Below are 17,464 nucleotides of genomic sequence, written 5' to 3' on the forward strand. Positions count from 1 at the left end.
GGGCTGCCAGCTAGCACCCAACGGTTGCAGCCGTGATGAAGGGAGACAGGTTTAAGGGTCTGCAAGAATGATTGTGGCGGGCAGGGTTCTGAGTCGAGTCTTGCTTTCTGGGCAGCGTCAGCCAGGTGACAAAACAGGAGAAAGACGTCCTAGAGCATGGGGACAGGGTATGCAAAGGCCCAGAGGTGGCAATCAGAAACACTGATCGGCTTGTTGCAGCAGATGAGGCTGCTAGCTGGGTCCCAGGGCCCCGTCCGGGAGGGCTTTGGCCTTGGGGCTGGATTCTGAAGGCTTGGTGAGCCACCGAGGACAGAAGAGCCTGGCGGGCTGCAGTTCATGGGGTCGCACAGAGTCAGACACGACGGAAGCAACTTAGCGTGGCACAGCATGGCAGGCTTTTAAGCAGGGGTGTGATATGATGACACTGATACTTTTGAAGGATCCCTTTGGGTGCTGTGTGGAAAACAGATTGAAGGGGCACAAACCTATCAATAGGAAGGCCACATGGCAGGCGCCAGCAGAAGAGAGCCCTGGTGGTGTGGAGCAGGGTGGGGACTCTGGATATGGGACAGGGTGGATGGAGCCTGGGGGTGTTGGGGAGAGACCGAGGGAGTCGCCGCTGACACCCGGCGTTCTGGGTGGGCAGTGGTGCCGTCACTGAGTTGTTTTAAAGGGAGCATCAACTCAGATTTGGACGCAGTGACCTCATGGTACCTGGGGGATGTCCACTGTGGAGGCACTGGGGTTCAGGAGAGAGATCTCAGTGAGAGATGTGGATTTGGGGATCTTGTAGTCCACAGGAGTGGGTGGTGTCACTCAAAAGGACTATGTGGAGTGGGGAGAGCCCAGGGTGAAGGCAGAGCTGGGAAACATTCACACCTTGAAAAAGAGTGTGACGAAGGGGTGAGAGCCTGGAACACCTGGGGAGAGGGCTCTTGGGGAGTCAAGAAAGAGCTTGCTGAAGGGGGGGTGAAGGCAGCGGGGGGCGTCCTGTGGTCAGAGCAGGCTCTGTGCCGAGGGTGAACTCTGAGGGCCAGGATGTCAGACAGTGATGGGGAGGAAAGGAGCCAGGGCGGGGGGACCCTAAACTGGGCACAGGGGCTGGCATGTTGGGAGCCCTGGGAGGACCCAGTCAGGTTGCCGTGTCGCCTTCTTATGTGGGAGTTCTGAGGGCTGAGATAGGATGGGCAGAGAGGGGTCTGGTGGTGGCTGCATCATAAATGCTGGGGTGAGGGGTCGCAGCACGTCTCATGGTATTCTGGTTTGTTTGTTTTTTTTTGCAAATATGGGGTGTCCAAACAGGCAGAAGGCCCCTGGCCTGCTTGGGTTTCTCTGTGTGGTGCAGAGACTGACCTCTGACCCAGGAAGTGGCTCCACCACTCACCCTGGGTGCTGACTGGGGTCCATGTCCCCTCAGAGGACTGGAGAGAGCCAAGGAAGTGATGCTGGAGGGCTCAGGGCCTGTGTGCGTTCCACTCGACTGTCCCGTGGGGGGCCTGCACGTGGAAGGCTCTGGGAGATGCCGGGTGCCCGGGCAGTTCCACTGAGCACTCAGGTCAGGAGGCCTGGCCGGGAGACCCTGGTGCCCGGAGAAGGCAGCTCCAGACAGGACTGTCTTCAGGCCCCCTCCCGGTGTGTAGAAGAGAGACTTTAACCTGAGATCCTGAGACTGTACGTCCTGGCCTTGTCCTGGGGGCTGGAAAACTGGAGGCTCAAAAAACGGGGACCATGAGTTCCCACCCTGAGAGGGCCTAGCCAGCCTGAGTTGGAGGCTCAGCCAGGCAGGGTTTGGGCAGCACAGCTATGTTGCTGACCTGGGCTCTGTTCCCACCAGAACCAGCACTGGGTCAGCAGGAGGAGGAGCAGGATCCGTCTGGGCTCCCTTGATCCCCTCTCATTAATTCATCACCTCATCTTTCCACACCTACTGCGCCTCTGTGTCAGAGACCAGAGGCATCAGAGATCAGACACACAACAGGCTGGGCCCCCGGGAGGTGCAGAGCCTAGGAAGGGGGACAGAGGGCGATGGTGTGTGTGGGGTGGAGAGAAAGCCCAGAATTAAAGTCAAGAGGCCGAGTTCAGGACCGGGGCCCTTCCAGTCTCTTCCTGGTGACTGTAGGCCAGGGGGGTCTCAGAGTTGTGCAGCTGAGCCGTCTAGGAGGTTTTTCTCACCTTCAGATGCCCCCCCCCGCCCCGGTCCTAGGAGTCAGCCTCACGTTGGGGAATTCCAGCCAAGGGGGTGAGATTTGGGGGAGCAGATGCAGGCCTGCTGTACGGTCAGTCTTGGGCTCAGGTCCTGCTGGTGACAAGGGTGGGCATTGCCCGTCTCGGCGAGCAATGAGTCGTGCGAGTCTGGATGGGGTGTTAGGTTGTGTGGGCCTTGGTTCCCCACAGTGCAGACACGAGCTTGGGCCACATCCCACAGCCACGTATGTGCTTTTCTGTGTCAGCTTACCCAAGAGTGTGCAGTGATGTGTGGGTGTGTCCGTGTGTCCGCGTACACACGTGTGGGTGCACCTTCAGAGTGTCTGTAGAGTGTGTCGTGCGTGGAGAACCCTGGACGTCTACAGTGTCCCAGCTGGCGGGGTAGTCACCACAGTGATGGTTCTAATGAGAATACACAGCGGCACTGCTCCTGAGCTTCTGTATTTTCCCCATGGAATCCTCACAACGACACAGTGCAGAGGCCACCTCTGTTTACAGGGTGAGGAAGCTGAGACTCAGAGGTGCTAAGTGTGTAGCCCAGGGTCACCAACTGCTAAGGGGTAGAAGTGGGATTTGAATCCAGGCAGCTGGCTCCAGGGCTGTGCTCGGAGCCACACAGTCTGAGGGCTATGTGTTTAAGAGCGGATCAGGGGCTTCCCTGGCAGTCCAGTGGTTAGGCATGCTCACTGCCAAGGATGCAAGTTTGATCCCTGGTCGGGGAACTAAGATCCCACCAGCCATGCAGTGCAGACAAAAAAAAAAAAAAAAAAAGACAAAGCTGAATCTGGGACTTCCCAGGTGGTCTAGTGGTTAAGACTCTGTGCTCCCACTTCAGGGGGTGCAGGTTCTATCTCTGGTTGGGGAACTAAGAACCCACAAGCCATGTGACCAAAAAAAAAAAGAGAGGGTGGGGAGCAAACAGACCAGAGACAGCAGATGGTTTGTGCAGGGTCAAAAAGAGCCTTTGTGGTGTGTGGATGTGTGAGTGTGTTGCGTGTGCACACATGTGTGCGCCCGCTGGCTGGGCCGTGGCAGCAGGTGTGCCTGTGGGCATGTCGGTGTGTGTGGTGGTGTCTCTGTGTGTGTCTGGGTGTGAGCACATGGGCCAGGATGTTTTGTCCAGCGTTTCAGTGCAGCAGGATGAAGCCTAGCCCTTCCTTCGCCGAGGGCAGGGGAAGAGAGAGGAATGGACTGGCATATTTTTTTCCCTTCTTTTGGTCTGGAAAGAGTCTTGAGCCTGGGTGAGGGCTCCACACCTGACTGCACATGGAATCACAGTTTGTGGAACTCCCTGCATCCTGTAACATACCTAGATTAAGTGGCTCAGGGCAGGCAGGAAGTCCCTGTAGGGATCCCACCCTACCACCTTTGTGCAAGGAAGAGTCCCAGCTCCGTCTGCTCGGGGTCTGATGTGTGAACTTCCTCCTAAAAGCAATCTTTAAAGATAGGAACACTTGCTCGTCTGTCACCTACCCCCGTGGGGAGCAAGGACAAGGATAATGTGGAACCAGGCAGTCTTAGAGTATCTGTTGTTCTTTGGCGTGCATACCATGACACTTAAATTTTTTTTTTTCTTACACACACCTAGATTTCTCCTCTTTGGAATTCACCGTGCAAATCAGAAGTGGCCGGGAAAGCTAGGCCAGAGGGGAGGGCAGTGGACAGAGTGTGGGATCTAGGGGAGGGATGTTTACCCTCCCTTACCAGTTGTCTCTGGCTGATAACCCAGCGGGTCAACATTTCCTGAGGACATGGACATTTGTTTGGCAGCCCCTAGAGCATTTCCCTGCCACGTGTGCAAGGGGCTGGGGGACAAAGATGAATCAGGCTCACAGGCAAGGGGGTGGAGACGGTGTTTACACTCAAGAGCCACAGGGAGATAACGGTGGGTTCTTGTCTGCTCGGAACGGAGCCAGCCTGCCAGGAAAGCTGTGGTGGCTTCAAAACAGGTGTGACGCTTCAGCTGGGCACGGAGGACAGGGAGGTGGCCACAGGTGGTGCCTGACCTGAAAGGGCAAGACATGCTGGAACTAAGTCCCTTTGGCTGCTGACCAAACTCTGCCTGAGGTGCTGAACTGGAGCCCCCCACATGTGCTTTGAGAAGGGTGTGAGCAACGGTGGGTTCCGCTGGCCCTCGGTATCCCCACGTGGGCCCTGGTCACCTAACCCTCAGCGCAGACAGGACTAGTTCAGAAGGATCCTAGACTTGGCCACGAAGAAGCAGGAGGGGAAAATATGGTGAGGGCAGTGAGTGTTAAGACGAGCCTACAAAATATTCTTTCTTCTCCTTTCCGTGCCGGGTCCCTAGACGGCCCCCCTTCAGTGGCCGCAGGGGCGCCCTCCTCAGCCCTCTAGCAGCTGGCCCAGCCAGTCCTCACTGCTATGTAAACTGGCCTCGGTCCCAGGAAGAGGTTGGGGTCAGGATGGGCAAGGCCTGATGACAGCCAAGTCATCGTTCCTGTCCCCACATGCCTGGGACACGGAGCTCATTTCCCTTTTCCCTCTGAGGGTATGAGGGCAGCAGGGCATGGGTGGCCAGGCGAGGCAGCCAAGCCCTGCCATATCTCTGAATAAACTTTAGAGAGGACAGGGAAAAGCTGCCTGGGAGAAATGACTTCAACTGGCTCCTCCACCCCCCAATCCTCTAAACTCTTTCTGCATTCTTGAGAGTGATAAACAACTCGCATGACACAGCGTTTACACCATGGCCAGTACTATTCTAAGGGCTTTGCATATTGTAACACCTAATCTTCATAAGAGTCTTAGGAAACCACAGTTACCCCCATTTTACAGATGAGAAAGCTGAGGCATGAAGAAGTAAAGTAACTTGCTTGAGGTCACCCAGGTATTAAGTGGTGGAGTTGGAATTCAAATGTGTAGTCAGACTTCAGAGTCCTTCCCTTCTGCCACCTCGTCACTGAGACAGTAAGTGTGGGGGCAGGGCTGACGTCGCAGAGGGCACTCAGCTGGTGTTCGCGCGACTGCATGAAGGGCACAGAGTCCAGCTGGGGAGACAGATGGTGCACAGATGCCAATACATTTTAGAGCGGTCTTTCTAGGGTGAGGGGGCAGGATTTCCCCAGCCCAGAGGGAACTCCAAGCTATATAGATCTAAGCCAGGAAGGCTTCCTGGAGAAGGTGAGTGAGCAAGGTCTCCGGGAGGAGACCATGGTGTGAGGAGGAGGTGGGGGAAGGGCGTTGGAGGCCGGAGCCTAGGTGGTGAGGCAGAACGAGCCGGTCCAGACCCTGCCCACCTGCCCGTGACGCCGGCGCCGCAGGGGCTGTCAGCGGTGGGTGGCCCCCCGAGACGGAGCTGTCGATCGAGTCTGTGCCTGACACCTCTTTTCCCTCCACTCTTTTGGTCTCTTTCAGTTGGAGGAGGACAGACTCTCGGGGCACTCCCTCCCGCGGTACAGCCCCCTGCGACGACTGGCGTCCTCCGTGTTCTCCTCCTCCACGCTGGAGACTGAGCATTACCCTCACCCTGGCGGCGGCGGCTCCTCCGGTTCCCTCATTCAGCGCAGCCGCTCGGCGGAGAGCAGCCCCGTGCGGGCGCCCCACCGGCGCCACGCGCCCCTGGCCGCCGGCAACCACAGACTCGTGCCCTCGGTGCTCCGCATCTCGCGGTCACAGCTGCAGCAGGTGTGGGCCCGCTTCACCCACAAGACCTAGGCTGGGCCCCCCCCCTCCTGGAGGGGGCAGGTGGGGGGGGTGGGGAGCAGGCAGAGACCATGGTTCCTTCCCAGGACGCAATAATCACACACTCATACACCCTGACCCTCCCTGTCATGCAATACAGCCCCTATAACGTTGGCCCAAGGTACTGTAACCCCCCACCCCTCACCCCCTCCATCAACTCCCTCTGCTTGGTGCCAGCCAAATGGTGCAGGGAGGGGTGGGGCTGTTGGTGCAGTTTCTGGGATAGGACAGGGGCCCTGGGCTGGAGCCACCAGTGGGTCCAGAGTCCGGTGGAAATCAAGGTGTCAGGGAGAGGCGTGCTGGGTCACAGTCAGTCTGGGACGGCGCTTATTCTGTTTAATCCGTGATCTCTTGGCATGGCTGGGCATGGTCCACCCTTGGGGAGGGGTTGCCAAGAGACGGTCCCTTTTGGTGTGCTGTGTCTCTGTCTCTCTGGGCAGGGTGAGGTGTGTGGCCCTGTGTATGAGATAGGGGCCTGGCCAGCCAGCTTTGGGGTTTGGTGGGAAAGTGCCTCTGTACTCAGTGACGTGGGAGGAAGTGGCCCTGTGACCCAGGGAGCCCTTCCCAGGCCACGGTCACGGAGGACAGTGCCCTGCCCTCCTGCATACCCAGGAGTCCTGGAGCTCAGCCCACTGTAGGCTGCCCCTCCCCTGGGGCATCTGTTGCCTGGCCCAGCTCCTTAGGAGCTGGGGAGGGACGCACAGGGAGGGGTTTGGGGTCTGCCCCTCAAAGCGAGCTGGGGCCTCAGGGTGATGCACCCTACCTAGTAGCAGCGGCAGAGAGGGTGGTTGTTAAGGATGAGGTGAGTGAGACCTGTGAGCTCAGGACAAATTCCAGACAGCAGCAGTCCCACCACTGCCCCTCTTAGAGGGTGCCTCCTTCCAGTGGGTGCTCAGCCAAGCTTTTCGGTCCCCAGGGGTGCTGGTGAAGACAGAACACCTGGTAGGCTGATGAGAGGGGGATCGGGAGACAGGAGGGGGATCAGGATGCCAGACTGCTCTTTCTGCCTGTTTCTCAGCACCCAACCTGTCACTGCAGGGACCCCAAGGCCCTCTGTCTTCATTCCTGCTCATGTCGTCCAGCACCTCTGTTTCCCTGGGGAATGGGGCAGTGGTGAAGATGGCTCCAGGAAGGGCAGTACCAGTACAGGAAGGGAGGGTGAGGAGGAGGCCTGAAGGTCCGCAGAATGTTTATTGCAGTAAGGTTGCCTCTGTGTGTGTGCTTGTGTGCTGGTACGCTTATGAGTATGAGTGTGGTTATGTATGAGAATGTGCGCATGTGGCAGGGTTGCCATGGATAGATGCTCAGGCTGTGCACTGCACAATTTTAGGGGGTGCCAGTTACACAGACCCTGATGTGAATGGCACCCACTGAAGTTGCCCAGTGCTGCAGTTCTGTGTGGGTGGGTGTGTATGAGTGTGAGTGTGTGTGTCTCTTAGGGAATCAGAAAGATGTTTGTGTAATCCTTGGTAGTTTCCTATGTACCTACTATCATCCTGACTCCTCTTTCTCCCTCCTTCTTCACTTGACGTCTGCTTCCCTCCCAACTCATCTCCCTTCATCTCCTGTCTCTGGTTCAAGCAGAGGCCTCAGGGCCCCTGCCTCAACCTAGGGGTGCCACAGTCAGTGAACAGTGCCCTGAGTTAAACTGTTCTCATAGGTGGTTCATCCATGTGGGCTAAGCCCATACCCACCTCCCTCCTTTCTCCAAAAGGATAGCTTAAGGATAGCTGGGCCAAGAGCACCCTCCCCATTTGGAAATGAAAGCCAAACTGGGACCCACCTCCATCCTGACTGCTCATTTTTGAACCTCCCCAGGTCCAAGACTCTGTTGCTCTCTGGGCTGTTTTGGGTGGCTCTGTGCCCTGTGATGGCAGAAGGCAGAGGAGGGGTCAGGGTAGACCCTTCAGGAAAAGAGAGAAAAATCAAAGCACAAAGTTAGGGGGTGGGATGGCCAGTAGCCCTACTCCCCGCCTTCTGGCACTGCCTGCCTCCCTCCCCGCTCTCCTCTGGCCCTCTTTCTACCCTCTCCGGCGGCAGGGGCTGAAATAAAGGGGAGTCTGTCCACCAGCCACCCCACAATCAGCAGCAGTGGGGGCAGGGCCCCCGCTATCTGGGATTAGATGAAACCAAGCCCTCTGTTATCCGGCATTTCCTTCCAGAGGGTTCTACTACCTGACCCTGAGCACAGCTCCCACACCGTGACCAGAACCCTGCGGTACTCTAAGATCCCAAAGTGCCTTGTGACCTATCAAAGATGACGGCACTAGCTTCAGCCTCGATTTAGCATCAGACATGTATTATAGCTTCCCTGGTGGCTCAGCTGGTAAAGAATCGGTCTGCAATGCAGGAGACCTGGGTTCGATCCCGGCATTGGGAAGATCCCCTGGCGAAGGGAAAGGCTACCCACTCCAGTGTTCTGGCCTGGAGAATTCCATGGACTGTACAGTCCATGGGGTCAACTGAGCAACTTTCACTTTCACTTCTTCAGTGTTTCCAAAGGTTTTGGAGGTGGGGAATCCTGTTTAGCATTCCCAAAGTAGCTGAATTTTCAAATGCACCTCCCCCCCCCCCCCCAGAACTGATTATTGTGGGAAAGAGTGTGTCCTTTAAAGATCATGACTCAAAACATTTTGTCCTTTGCGGGACATCTTTTTATATGCCCTCCGTAGTGGAGGAGAAACTGTCTTATAAGCCATAAAGCTCTGAGTTAATAGGAAGTGGTCTTGATATTATTACCTTTTGAGGGTAGCTATGACTTTTGGAACATTTAAGGTTATTTGAAGCCACGTGTGTTGGAGCAAGTTCATGTGGAGCTCAGCAGACCCCTGTGTGGTTTGGAGTCCAGTTGCCTGTCTCTAGGTCCTGGGCTGGGTAGGGAAGTTGTGAGCCTGAAGTGTTGTCAAGCTCTTTTTTCTTAAGGGTTTCCCAAGGAAGATGCCAGAGTGTTTCAAGAAAAGATACCCTGCCTGGGGAAAACACATAGCCTCCCCAAGGCCAGCTTTGAAAAGGAGCAGCACTCTTTATTGTATTGGAAGATGCTATTTTTGTACTTTAAAGTCACACCCTGCATGTAGTGGTGGCTTCCAATTATTAATTTATTTTATTTAACAGTCACTGGCACACAGAGCTTATCATGTGCCAGGCAGTGATCTAAGCACTTTACAAAAATAACTCATTTAATCCTCATAATGGCCTAGGAAGTAGATCCCAGTATTATCTGCATTAAATGGATTAATCAGAATATCTAATTTACAAAAGCATATTAACCCACCCCCCGCCCCCACCACCAATGCCGAATAACTGAGGACTTGTTTGATAGGAGTTTTAAAGCGTTTCAGTCTGTGTATCGGTCTGTTTATTATTTACTGTCCTTACTGGTTGGCCCCTCCTTGCTCTACTGAGGAAGAAGGAAGTTACTTATGAATCAGACTCTCCTTCCTTCTCCATCCCACCTGGACATGGGATGGAGTTGGGGGTGGTTGGGTGGTCACTCCAGAGACCCCCAACTGCTCAGTCCCACATGGCCCCAAGCATACCCATAGCAGCTCTGGGGATTAGGTGGGTGGAGTGAGCATTCCAGTGAGAAAGCAGGTGCTCAAAACCCTGTCCTCAGTGGTATCGGTGGGATGCCTGGGGTCAGGCTCACAGGCAGGGCAGATACTGACACTCATACCACTGACGATGGAGATTTGAGATGAGTGTCACCAATTCAACTCATGTCAACAGGAGCCAAGCAGTGTCAGGGAGAGGTCACTTGTGGGGACTGTGGTAAACGAAGGGACCCCCACCATCCTCAGCTCAACCAACTGTTGCCAGGATCTTCCACCTTTAATGTGAAATCTCACTCTTTTTAAATATTGGCTTCTAATTTTTAAAAAAACAACTTTTTAAAGAAAAATCACTGTGTGAACTAAACAAAACTGGTTTAAGAGCAGAGACCCTGAACTCAGTTTGCAACCTCTCTGAGCAAACTCCCTGAGCACCTGAGGATCCCCCTACCCCCATCTGTCCAAGGCTGTAAGCACTCACGTGGGCGGGCTTCTTAAGAACAGGCAGCTCACGGTCAGTGGGGATGTGTGGTGTGTGCTATGTGTACATGTCAGTGAGCTCATGGTGTGTATGCCTAAGTGTGTGTGTGGGCCAGTGGGTTTGTTCATGTTAAGTGGGGTCCTCCTCAAAGGACCAGTATTTTCTCTGTAGGACAGGATCCTAGGTCAGTGAAACATGCACTAGTAAATTCTCAGTAATGAATAGACACCCCCACCCACTTAAGGCAGCTTGGGTCACAGCAATAACCAGTCAACACTCACCACAACCTCTAGCATCCCAATCCCAGCCATCTCCTTTGCAATTCCAGTTGTGGGGAAAAAAGGAATGGCCCTGTCCAGCATAAGGAGGAATGGTGGAATCTCTGAGCCATGCTGGTACATTAACCCTTGCTCCCCCAGCCAGGAGGGGCAGGCCCCTTCAATCCTAGGAAAAGCTGTGTTCCTCTTTGTGGGGAGTCCCAGGACCCTCCTTTGCTATTTCTCCTCTGCCCTGTTTAGGTCTCCTTTTCTGGGGAGGGGTGGTGCTGTCTGCCCAGGCAGTGGTTGGGATGCCTGGGCCACTGGGTGAGCAGAGGAGCTGTGGCAGTGTGTCTATATTGGGTGATCAGAGGAGAGGACCATGCTTAGGGAGGCTCTGGGGGTCACTGGCTGTGGAAGCACAGAGAACGCCATATCCCCTGCTGTCCTCGGGTTGATTTGGCACCTGAGGATGGAAGCATAGACCTCTAATAAAAGCCTGAACACCACCCCACCCCACCCCCAAACTCTACTGGATTCCACCCCATAGGGCAGGAATCAGCCCACCCCCATGGGCAGTCATTGGTAACAAGGAGCGTGGCAGATCACTCTCCTTAAGTTGGGGGGCACGTCCCCAAAGTTTGCATTATTCCTATTAGGGACAGAGGTGCCCCCAGGACTGGTGGGGTCAGCCTCTGAAAATTTTAAAGCATCCTTCTCCCTAAGGGAGAGGCTCCTAGACTGAGGACCACAACCCTCAAACATCCCCAACGGTTTCCCACACCACCCAGTGGGCTTCCCAGTTTAGGGAGCCCCTGGGCTTGAACGGCGACCCCAGCCCCCAAGTGAAGAGTTGAGAAGCCGTGGGGAGGAGGGGCAATGAAGCCCAAAGGACTATGGAAACCTTCCGAGACCTCCGCTTCCACTTGGTTCCGCCGTGCGTCCCACCACCTACCCTCCCTTTTACCCGCACAGGCTGTGGGGGTGCGGGGTCTGGGGTTCACCTTGCCACGATTAACAGGCTCTCTCTCTCTCTGCTACACACACACACCCCCGTAGCTGCGCGCACACTTCATGCACTCTCCGGACAGCAAACTAGCGGCCCGGCCCAGGAGAGCACGAGGATCGTGTTTCCGGGCCCCTCTGGCAGGTTTATCACTGTATCGGGACCCCCATCCCCTACATTCCCTTCTGTCCCCGCTCCCGCGGCCGTTGCACCACGAATGTACGTTCCAGTCTTTTTAACTAGCTGCTACGCGGCGTGACCAGGCGACCGCCCGGCCTCCGAGCCCCCCAGCTGGAGCCACGCCGCTCACGTCGCCAGAGTAACCCTCCCGGGCGCCCCCGGGCGTCAGCCTCTGCTCCCCGCCCCCGCCGAGCTGCCTGCTGCTAAAATCCTCCCCGGGTTCTCATCCCCCAGCCGCCCACCGCCTCCCACCCCGCCCCGCGCTAAGGTTGAGTTGGCTCCCCTCCGCCGGCTCTGGGCCGCCGGGTCCCGGCCCGGGGCCGGTCGGGGCGGGTGTGAAGCCTCGCCCCTCCGTGCTCCAGGGCAGGGTGCTGACTATGGCGGGGAGGGGGAGCTGGCCAATTCCCGGGTTTCAAGAGCCTGGGTCGCCCACACCGGATTCCTGTTACCTCACCGCCTACAGGGCTGCCCCCTCCCCTCCCTGCCCCAAATAAATTGGCCTTGCAGTTGGATGCCAAAGAGCCCAGAGTTGAGGGGGAGCCAAGCTTTGAGCCACCCAACACCCCCCTTTTGGCCCCAACCCCAGCCTCCGTGTCTCCTGCCCCACCCAACTTACACCACAGAGGGCCCTGGGGGTCCCCAAACATGCCCCCACTTCCAACTCTTCTCTTTCCCCATCCCCGCAAATAAAACTCAGGGACCAACATCTGCTTCCTTTGCACTTGCTCCGTCGACTCCTTCCCACCCCCACCCCCAGCCACTTGGAGGGGCTTCGGTGGGAGAGGAGTGGGGTTCCCCGCCCTTGTGGCTGTCAGTATTGAACGAGTGGAGGGCTGGCCCCTGCCCCGCTGGGAGGTTTGTCTGGTGGGATGCGGGAAGCTCGGCCTGCGGGCCCAACGCAGCCTTTTCCCTCCAGGGGCCCGAGGAGCCCCCTCCCAGCGTTGGGAGACAGGGATGGGAAGGGGGTTGGCGAGAGGATCCTCCTGGAGGTCCCGAATCCCAGCCTGTTTATTCCTGGGCCTCCCCATCCCATCATAACTCCCCGCCCCCCCATTTTGTACTGCAATAATACTGTATTATAAGCTTGCACTATTTCCCAACCCTGGCCAGCCATAAGCATGCACGAAAAACTTCAAAACCACACACACGCGAAGATGGGACGCTTTTTTTTTTTTTTCTTTCTCTCTCTCCGGGGTGTGTCCTCAGTGTACAGAGCAGCGTCAGGGGGGCCCCCCCAGGGCCCAGGTAGAAGAGCATGCACTGAGCCCCTGCCCCTAGACTGCGAGTACTGTACAAATCCAACACTTGAAACCGACACGCACGAGCGGCGCCGCCGGGGTTGGGGGGGGAGGGCGGAGGACACGGACTCTGCACCCCCGCGCACACGGTCACGCAGGGCGGGGGTGGGGGGCGCCCCGCCGTCAGGCGTCGCTGTGCAAGGGATCTTGTGCCTTTTAAAGTCCCTGTATGTTAATGCAGACAATCCGGAGAGCTTGTGTACTACCAAATTCTGATTAAAGACGCCTTCCAGGAACCTGCGCCTTGCCTGCTTTCTTTCCTCCTCCTCCTCCTTTCTAACCCACCACTTCTTGGGTCGCAGCACTGCGCAGAGGCCAGGGGCTAGTCTTTTGCTGACTCAGAGATGGGGTGGTGGATTGGGGGTGGCAAATTTCAGATCAGTGGATCCAGCCCCACTCCTACCTTAGCCAGCAGCGAAGAAAGGCCAAAGAAGGAAGAGGGAGGGGACCCTAGGAAGTTTCAACCTAGTTGGACTTGAGCAACACTTACTGCTGCGGCTGGCTGGCTGTCTCCTTTCATCCGGAGGAGGGCTTTGGGGGTGGACTCTGGTCTTTGGCCTGACTGGAAATGGCCAGCTTGCTGGAGGGGGGATGGGGAACCAGAAGGTGGTAATCAGTTCTCGGGGGATCAGACAATTACGCCAAGAGTGTGGTGGGGGTGGGAAGCCACAATAGCAGAGAACCCTGTGAGGAGACCACGGGGGAGGCTTCCCCTGCTCCCTGTCCCCTGCCCTGATGGGGGATCTGAAGGAGCCCTGGCCTGGGGGAGAATGGTCTGTTGAGGGGAATCCGTGAGAGACTGGATTGTGCAGAACCCAGGGAACTCAGGGCTAGAATGCCTGTTGAGGGAGAACTAGGTCAAGGAGAGGGTGGGACCAAAGAAGAGGGTCGCAGAGACTGCAGAGATTGCAGAGGGAGGGGGTCAAAGGAGAGGGGGCCTCACCCTCTCACTGTCCCCCACCCCACCCCCACAGGCCTGCAGCCATAGCGCCCAAAGAGGAAGATACTAATACCTTTCCCCTTGGGCCTAAAGCAAGTGTGGGGGCCAGAAAGGGCAAGCTACAGCTGTGTTTTTTGATCCCCAGAGCATTGAGAGATCCTTGCCCTGGGGCAGCCGGGGCAGGCACTGAGATCTGGGGTCAAGTGTATGAGGATCTGTAGAGACCTACGGTCTTCCCAGGTCATCTTACCCCTTTCACTGAGATGACTGCCACGGGCCAGGGTGCCTGGTGTGGGTGGCACCCCTGGATGGGGGGTAAAGAGCAGAGGGAGGGCTCTTGGCCTGGCAGATGTGGTAGGAGTGTAGAGACACAGATAGATGGGCAAAGACTCCGGGAAAAGCAGAGTCCAGCAGAGGAGGTACCCTGCTGACCTCTCATCTCTGTCAGTCTAGGCACTTATGGCAAGGGGAGTGGGGGTTCCCGTGGCGGGGGCGGGGAGGTATGTGCTGGGCAGCTGCTCTGGGGGTGGGGGGCACTGCTGTGAGAGGCACAAAGCCCTCTCCACCAGGCAGTGAGGGTGAGGTGGGGGTATCAGAACTCATAGTCCTCTTGTCCCCGGGCAGCCCGCCTTCTTTGACCTTGGGACTGTGGACTGATGAGCCTGGGCTTGGCCTGGGTCCAGGTCAGAGCGTTGCTCAATGGGTGCTATGTGCGGATGGGGGCTGTGGGGAATAACCTGTCTCCAGTGTCAATAACAGGGCGTCAAGGCTGAGGAGAGCCTGGTTTTGCTGGCGGCCGGGTCAGTTTGGAGTCTGGTCCATCTGCCTTTGTTCACTTTTCCGGCTGACTGTAAACCGGACTTGGGCTGAGCTCTGAAGCTGAGAAGGCCACATGCCTCTGCTTGGGACTCAGCGCCCTCAGGGGAGGGCTGAGGCTTCCATTCTCCCTGAGCGTCTCTGCTCCAAAGGCCTGCCTCCCCTCCTCCCACACCCTCACCGCATCTGCCTTTGGCCCAACTCCATCCAAGTCACCAGGGAGCTTTGAAACAGATTTCTGGGCTTTATCTCTGACCTAACAGAATCTGTGGAGTAGGACTTGGGGTTCTGTATTTTTAAAAAGCATCCCCAAGTAACGCTGTGCCAAGCAGGCTGGAGAACCACAGTAAGCAAATTGAAGTCATACAGTGTCCCTGCCCTGAGAAGGGACCAGGAAGGTGTGAGCTGCCCTGGACACTGGCTTCCCCTCGCTGACACCCAGCACTGCCTCTCCCCTCTGAGGTAGAACAGGGGAGTGTCACTGCTGTCCCCCTCCCGTGGTGTCCTCAGGCCTGGAGGGCCAAGCGCACAGGGGCTGTCCAGGGATCGCTGGCTGATTGAACAGGCACAGGATCACCTGTGTGAACAGGTGACTACTCACTGGATTTAGGCATCCAGGAGAGGCCAGAAAGGGTGAGTGAGGACTTCCTGCTCTCTGAGGAGGAGGAGGAGGGGTGCTTCCAGCCCTGGTGCTCCCCAAATTGGAGCCAGATGGGAAGGGGCTTTGAAACAGAAAACCAAGCATGCCCAGGCCGGGTAACCCTTAGGGTAAATCTGTGTCTTCACTGAGGTTCACAGCTCTGCTGAAGGGCAGAGGGTCCTGAGTTTCACCACTTGGGAGGGTGAGAGGCCAGTGAAGCAGTGGGAAGAATTCTGAGTTCTGGGCTAGCCTGACTAGTGTGCCTTTGTGACTCAGGCCTATTGAAGCCTCTCTCCAGGCCTCAGTTTCCCAGTCTGATATTATCAGTGATGCCTGATTTCCAGTGCAGATACCTCATTCCTCCCAAGTAATGGAAGGGGAGGGCTTTGAGACGGAAGGGGAGAGGATTCCACCTATGAGCATCTAACGTGGGCACTGTGAGCAGAGGATCCATCCTTTGAATGGGGCTTTTCCAGAGAGATCCAAGAATTGGCCAGATGGCAGGGGCAAAGATCATTCTAACAGGGACGCCCAAAATGTCAGAGATGGGCAGGAAAATAGGCTGGGATTCTGCTGAGGAAGAGTGGTTTGGTGGGGTTGAAGGATACCCCTGCTGAGTAGGATGTATCTGGTACTTGGTGGGTGGGTTCCGTGTGCTAGGGTCCTGTCTGGTGTCTGACACTATCTTGTCTTGCATGAGGAAGGTTATGACAGTTAAGGAGGGGAGAAGTCACAGCCTTGAGCAAATCTTGGCCTTGTGGATTCCTTCTCCTCCACCTGCCTATGGGCCGAGTGCACAGAGACCTCAGCTGGAGAGCCTCTTCTTTCCCTGCCTCCATAGGTATGGCATCCCGGAGTTTCTGGGATTGAGGAGGGAGGTGATGATCTTCAAACCAGGGTAAGCCAGAGCAGGGGGTAGGAGGCGGGAGTGGGATGGGGATGGGAGGGAGCTAACATTTATCAATCCACTGCTATAAGCCAGACCCACTGCTTATATGACCTCGTTTCTGGTCACAGCCTTTGTGGAGTATGCATTATCCCCATCTCACTTCCTAACCTAGAGACTGCACACTCTATGAAAACAAGGATCAGGTCTGTCTTGTTGATCCACAAATTTACAGCCTCTAACACAGTGGCCAAGACAATAGACATTCAAGGACTTTACGTATGCATGAATGAATGAAAAACCCTTAAGGGGCTCACCATTTACCAGGAGAGAGAACCATGTAAAGGCATGCCTGTGAAATAGAGGGTGGAAGGTTCTGTGAAGGAAGGATGTGGGAAAACAAGGAGAGTGGTGAAGTCTGCTTGTTGGGTGGACAAGAAGCTTTTGGGAAAATGAGCTGTTTGAGCTGGGTGCTGGAAGAAGAATAAAAATTTGTCATGTCAGTAGAGAGAGAGGGACCCCTGGGCAGAGGAAGCTGCCTAGGGAAGGATCAGAAGTATGAGAAAACTGTATTTTCAGAACTGCTGGAATGTAAGCAGGGGAGCAAAGTGAGGTTGGAGCAGGAGGTAGGAGCCAGATCATGGGCTGGGATGGGGTGGGGTAAGGTAGGGAGGAGTGGGGAGGAGTGAGAATGCACCTATGCCAAGCCAAGGATTGGGACTATCTCCTGAGGACTGTGGGGCCCACCATAGGTTTCTGCAGGTTTGAAAGAGGGGGAAATGAGATCCGGTTTAAGTTTCAGGAAGATTGCCTACACTTGGGCAGCTGTAGGAAAAACGGACGGGCAATGCAGAATGGAAAAAAAATCAATCAGGCTTGTGGCTGGGGAACCACCAGGCAGGACAGGGTTGTGCCCATGGGGATAGGACAGCAGACACAGATGTTCAAGAGGGATGCCTGGCAGGAATCCCTGAGTCTGGATGACCCCTGAAGGTGCTGGAGCCCTTCCAGGGCTTCGGGTCTGCAAGGGCTGTGTTTCAGAAAACAGAAGCCCTGTGTGTTCAAAAGGCCAACAAAGTGCTGGACACCGTCCGTACCATCCCCCCAGGAACAAAGCCATGTCAGCCCTGATGCGGCCTGGTGCTGTGTGGGTGCCCAGGGATGTGAGATTGACAAGGGTGGAGCTAGAGAAGACATAGCAGCAGAGGCCCTGGTAAGATGCTCAGGTCTTTTGAGCCTGGAAGGAAGAAGGCTGAAGGGAGATGTGGCAAGAGTCTAAAAACCAAGGAAATGCCATCGCATGGCCAAGGACTCTGCCCAAAACTTCCAAGGGACAAAAGTAATCAAGTGAAAAAGAACTGTCTTTCATAGGCTGGCTGTGACTTTCTGGAGAAGTGTGGACTCAAAATGCACCTACAGAGGACTGGAAAATTCCTGGCTGACAGGCAGGTGGGAAGGGGGCTGGAGCTCCAGGGACCCAGCCTGTACTTCACGGGGTGGAGGAC

At 56.0% G+C, this 17,464-nt stretch overlaps 1 protein-coding gene across 1 annotated transcript in view; it reads left to right on the plus strand.

Annotated features, from left to right (window-relative positions):
* Positions 1-17,464, plus strand: part of TTBK1 (tau tubulin kinase 1) — a 35,435-nt gene that overhangs the window by 14,794 nt on the left and 3,177 nt on the right. The window lies entirely within an intron of this gene.

This window comes from Muntiacus reevesi, chromosome 20, assembly GCF_963930625.1.
Source record: "Muntiacus reevesi chromosome 20, mMunRee1.1, whole genome shotgun sequence".
Lineage (NCBI taxonomy): Eukaryota > Metazoa > Chordata > Mammalia > Artiodactyla > Cervidae > Muntiacus > Muntiacus reevesi.